We start from the raw sequence: 6,017 nt of genomic DNA on the forward strand, positions 1-6,017 counted from the left end.
AGTTTTTTCAGAAATCGTGTCATTTAGTTGTTGTTTCTGGCATGTTTGTGCTCCCCACCACCATCACTTTTTTTCCCCAAAAATTTCTTTGGATTCCTATGTTTTCAACATAGGATTTTGCTCCAAAAACATGTCTTTAAAATTTTAATTTCCTCCCACCCCACCTCAAATTTTAAAAATCTTAAACTTTTTTCGAAATTTTTGTTTGCAATCCAGAAAGAAAAATACAGAGATTACAAATCTTTAAGAATTAAAAAAAAAAATTTTTTCTTCCCCACTTTCAAAAAGCTAAAAACTCCAAATGTTTCACTGTCAGCATTTTTGAAAGCGGGGAAGTTTTTCAGAAATCATGTCATTTAGCTGTCGTTTCTAGCATGTCAGGTTTTCTAGTGGTGGTCTGATATTTCAGTAGAATTCTATGCATGCATGAAACAATTTCATAAAAGAGCCGTTCATAACCTCAGTGTGAAATAGTTTTTTCCATAGGTATTTTTTGAGTGAATTCAACATATCGCACTCCCAAAGATTTGGCTGCTATTTCTAGCACACCCTGCTACCACGTAACAACTATTTGTGATAAAGGATCTGAAAAACCTGTTACGTGGTAGCAGGGTGTGCAAGAAATAGCAGCCAAATCTTTCCTTTTATAAGGAAAGGGCCGTTTATACATACTTCCGATGCCACATTCATTGAAAGCATGCAAAATAACCTGGAAAAGAAAACAAAACTCCATTGCTGGGAATCTCAGAGCTTCCTGGTGATCCAGGAAGTAACTATTACAGGTAATCTAGTTATCTATATAATTGATAGCAAAGTTTGTATAAAATTAAACTAAATCCAGGATTAGTCACAGATCAATCTAGTAAAGTTTTAACAGTTTTGTGATAACATAGTGTCTCAATACATTCTAATACACTCTCTCTTTGGAAGAGAAATTAATTTTTGACATGCTAAAACCCTTCATAACTTTTTTATTTTTAAGAACTTTCACAAAATTTTTTCGCTTGTTTTCTGCATAATGGAATTAATACAATTATCCCCCCAAAAAATAAAAAATTTATATTCCCACCTACTTCCTTAATTCCAAAACTTTCCACTCTTTATCAACTTTTTTTTTAAATTCTTGGATTTCACAATGGAATTAATACGATTATCCAATAAAATAATTAAAAAATATATATATTTTACTCCACACTCCCAATTCCAAAACTTTCCACTATTGAGTCTTGTGTGTATGTGTAAGAGAAAACCATCTTAACATAATTTTCTGTTAGTCGCTGTGTGGTAAGTAGCTTGCTTACCAACCACATAGTTCTGGGTTCATTCTCACTGCTTGGCACCTTGGGCAAATGTCTTCTACTATAGCTTCGGGCTAACCAAAGCCTTGTGAGTGGATTTGGTAGACAGAAACTGAAAGCCCGTCGTATATATGTATGTGTGTCTCTGTTCCCCCCCCACATCGCTTGACAACAGATGTTGGTGTGTTTACATCCCCGTAATTTAGCGGTTCGGCAAAAGAGAACGATAGAATAAGTACTAGGCTTTCAAAAAATAAGTCCTGGGGTCGATTTGCTCGACTAAGGGCGGTGCTCCAGCATGGCCGTAGTCAAATGACTGAAACAAGTAAAGAGTATGATCAAATGATTTTCTCTTACACAAACACAAAACAGTTTTGATTTTGAAGTATTTAAAAAATTATTTGGAAACTATAAAGAGAAACAAATGGCAGAATCAGACTGTCCGTATTTTAAACCCAACAACCCACCAAATCGAGAAACAGTGGAAAGTTTTAAAATTAAGGGATGGGTGGCGGAATATTAAAAAAAGAAATATTGGATAATTTGCACCACCCCCAACACTTTTTTCCCAAAATTTCTTCGGGCTTCCCTGTTTTCGATATAGGAGATTAGGATTTTGTCCAAAAAACATGTTTTCAAAATTCTGATTTCCCTCTCCCCACCCCAATTTTAAAAATTTTTACTTTTTCCGAATTTAAAAAAATTTTTTTATTCTACGCACAAAATGCAGAAATTACGAATCTTTAAGAATAAAAAATAAACATTTTCTTAAAGAAACACTCAAATCCCCTTCCTCAACTTGCACCACACATCACTTCCCCACTTTCAAAAAGTTAAAAACTCCGAATGTTACACTTTTAGCTTTTTAGAAAGCTGAGAAGTTTTTCCAGAAATAATGTCGTTTAGCTGTTGTTTCTAGCATGTCGGGTTTTCTAGAGGTGGTCTGATATTTTTTACGTCTGCTATTTCAGTAGAATTCTACGCATGCGTGAAACATTAGACGAAAGTGAAACATTCTGAGTTTTTAATTTTTAAAAAACGCGGAGGTGAGGAAATAGGCATTGAGTGTTTCTTAAAGAAAAATTAAAATAAAAAAAAATAAATTCCCAGATTCGTAATCTCTGTATTTAACTACATGGATTAGAAATAAATTCGAAAGAAAGTTTAAAATTTATTGGGGTTGGGGAAATTAGAAGTTCGAAAACAGATAGCCGAAAAACTTTTGAAAAAAAAACAACAAACCCACCGGAAATGGGTGGTGTACACATCCTTTACCTTCGTCCGTATTTGTATAAAATTTCATTTAAAAATACCCATTTTCCTGAAAGTTTTGTTAAAAAGTATCCATTTTTCTGGAAGTTATGAGGTAAGAAAGTCGGGAGGGTATACGTCTGTAGTTATGCCGAAAAAATTACTTATGATGAGAGAAACAAACTTTGAAAAAAAAAAAAAAATTCTGAATCGTAATTTCTGTTGTATGAAACTAAGAAATAAATAAAAGAAACTAATGAAGGAGAAAAAAAAGCTTTTTCTCTTCCCGTAAGTTTAGGATACACCTAATACGAATCTCCTTCCCAAGAACGACAAACGGACCCCGCAACACAGTTCCATTTATACCCTATTTATCTCTAATAACCCTAATGCTAAGACACTTGACCAGACAAGAAAATAAATTTCGAACACAGTAAAGTTGTAAGAACAGCAGAGAAAGATTATTTACCCTTATAAGACGGAAAAAACGTTCAGGGTAAATACTTAATCTATCTCTGCTCAGCTTTAAAACTGCGTTCGAAATTTACTTTGTAAAATAGCAACCACGTTTGAGGCTTCCAGTTTGTTTATAAAATGTGGCACTTGACCACAGTTCGGTGCATTGAAACTGAAATGACCGATCTGAACTTTATTAATTGTACACCCATGTTTATATTTTCACGAGCCAGTTATGAAATTTTAAAACAAATAATTCGAAGCACATGATTTGTCAATCTAATATATTACAAGTCCAAATGATTATTCCCCACCACTAAAATGAGCCCGAATAAAAAGAAAGAAAACAAAATCGATCTTTTTCAAGGAGTTTAGTTTAGTTTAACCGTTTGAACACATTTGGCAATAAAAAAACATATCACTTGGAAAAATAACGATACGATGAAATTGGCATTTATACATATCAACAGTAATGAAATAGAAAAATAGTTGTTTTTCAGGGGATATTTTTGTTAGGATCTGTGGGGATAACTATGATTAGAACCTGACTGGCTTAATGATTTCGCTTTTTATCTTGTTAGATTTCGAATTCAAAGATGAATTTTTGTAATTAGCAGTAGTTTTCTGTCCCTCTTTTATGTCAATTTGCCCGTCACAATTTCCGCTATTGTTGTCATCTAAATGAGTGTTAATAATAGAAATCCTAAGTTCTTGGAGAGCAAGATCTCCGTGTTGGATTTTGAGTGTACTGTTTGGTTCTTGTTTATCAACAAGGGTTACAGTTCGGGATTTCATTTCTCTGTTACGCTTCCCTGGACTATCCTCAACGTTAATGTCATTATGATAACACCGACACTTGTGATTACATTTATCGACTTGCCTCATGCTAAAGTAATTTTTGACGTGACACTGACAATCACAGTTTGCACGTGGAAACTTACTTTGTGAATCAGTAGTATCAACACAAAGACGGGAGTCTGAAAGACCGTGTTCCGACATCTGAAACTTATAACTATTGTCGTTAAACTCATTAAATCTTTTGTGAATCGTAATTTTCCGTCCATTGCCTGATATAAAGCATCTGTTGTGTAAGTTTGGCGTTGAAACATAATGCCTACTTTGCAAAGATTTATTTATTGTATCATGTGCGACAGCTACGAAGAACGGTCCCTTTTTGATGCACATGGTGTTGTCAACACTATAATTCAGCATGAGTTCATCTACAGATTTGTAACCGTATTCTTTTAAGGGTATGTACCTACCCGTCTCAGATTTGTATTCCTTTTGTAAATCTTTAACGTTCAACCCGAGAGGAGCTTGATAGAGTATCGATAACAGTTTCATTCTGAGCTCATCAACGTCTAAATTATCGACTGTGGCCGGCACTGAAGCCTGCTTTTGATATGTCCGTGTTGGTAATGGTGGTGGTAGTGATGGTAGTGCCGTTAGTTGGTGCATGGAAACACTTCGTGTGATTCCATTATCATTGCTGTATCGAGAAAAACGATCATGTTTTGTTTGATAACGCCGTCGTTTGTCATTGTCATTCTTAACGTAATGTCGACTCGGTTTCTGATGACGTGACGAAATTTCTTTCGTTTTCAGTTTGCGATCTGATTTTTGTTGTTGGATTAACTTTTCTAGGTGATGTGTGGCGTCACTTGAAACTGCAAAGTAATAATTTTCGTCTCGAACAACTGTATCAGGAATCGATCTGAGAAAATCATCGAGAGTTGTGAATCCAGTTTTTCTGACGTCGATATCTTCGCCTGTGAGTTGCTTGTATTCTTTCAAAAAATTCGTTTTTCTCACGCCATGTTTTGAACTTAATAAAACAGATCTGATTTTTTTCTTTAAATCGATAATATTTTCCATTTCTTTTGAGACACTAATTAAAATTGAAAACTTTTGGTTTTTGAGTTCTTCCTTACTTTTCTTTGCAGTTTTGCCAGCTGTTGTTTTCTTTTTTATCATCTGCTCTGAATCGAATGACCTACCTGTTTATAAATACTTTCTCCTCTTTCTCGCAACCTCGAACTTTGAGCGGCTATTATATAGAAGTATGGATATGTATTTCTATTTATGTGTGTGTATTTGCATTATGCCTCCTTTCCTCTTTCTCTCTCTTTAAGCACACACAGACACACGCACTCTCTTCCCCTCCGTCTCTCCCTCAATACTATTTTCTCCCAAATCACTTTATTTTGTCTTTCACGTCAGTTTTTGTCATTGGATAAAATTCTTTCAGAGCTGGTGTCAACTTTTTTTTATCTATTTATTCCTTCTTCATTGAGAAAATATAGTATGTGAGTGTATAAATTAGGGATACAAGCAGGAAACTGATTAGTAAGTTTCGTAAGTGCTAATGCACAAAACTTTCAGCCTTTGAGTCATTCTGTTACTTCTGCTGAATATTAAGAAAAATATACATATACGAATGTGAGTGTATAGGTAATAAGGCAGATAAACAGAGTTGATTAATATGTAGGGATCTAGCCTGATCCTGCCTAAGATTTAAAACCAAATCCACCCGCTTGTTGCTGGTCAAAACGAGCGGGAAATATTCTCCACACCAGATGATTGATGACGAAACACTCCAGCCCCTACTACCGGTGCTGGTCAAGGAAAGGTCAGTCCCTTGTTTAGGGTTTGATCTACATTACTGACCATATAACAGAATTTCGACCTGATAATGGCACCTCTACACATATCTTTAAATGGAGTGCAAAATACATGAAATAAAGGATAAATATAGAGAAATTATAAGATGACATTACATAATTTCTTTATTTTATTATCTGTATTTTGTATTCCATATAAATATGTATATGGTATCGAACCTAACTGTTTATCTACCTGACACCTTCCTAGCAGCATGATTTGAATTTCCTCTATAGCCACTCTCGATGCCATGGGCTTTGCCTTAGTAGATGAAGTCACCCAAATTTCTCAACTTTAATTCCAAATAACATGAGATTCTTTAATTTATGAGATAAAATAATTGGTTCATCG

The sequence above is a fragment of the Octopus sinensis genome, linkage group LG18 (assembly GCF_006345805.1).
Source record: "Octopus sinensis linkage group LG18, ASM634580v1, whole genome shotgun sequence".
In the NCBI taxonomy this organism is placed as follows: Eukaryota; Metazoa; Mollusca; class Cephalopoda; order Octopoda; family Octopodidae; genus Octopus; species Octopus sinensis.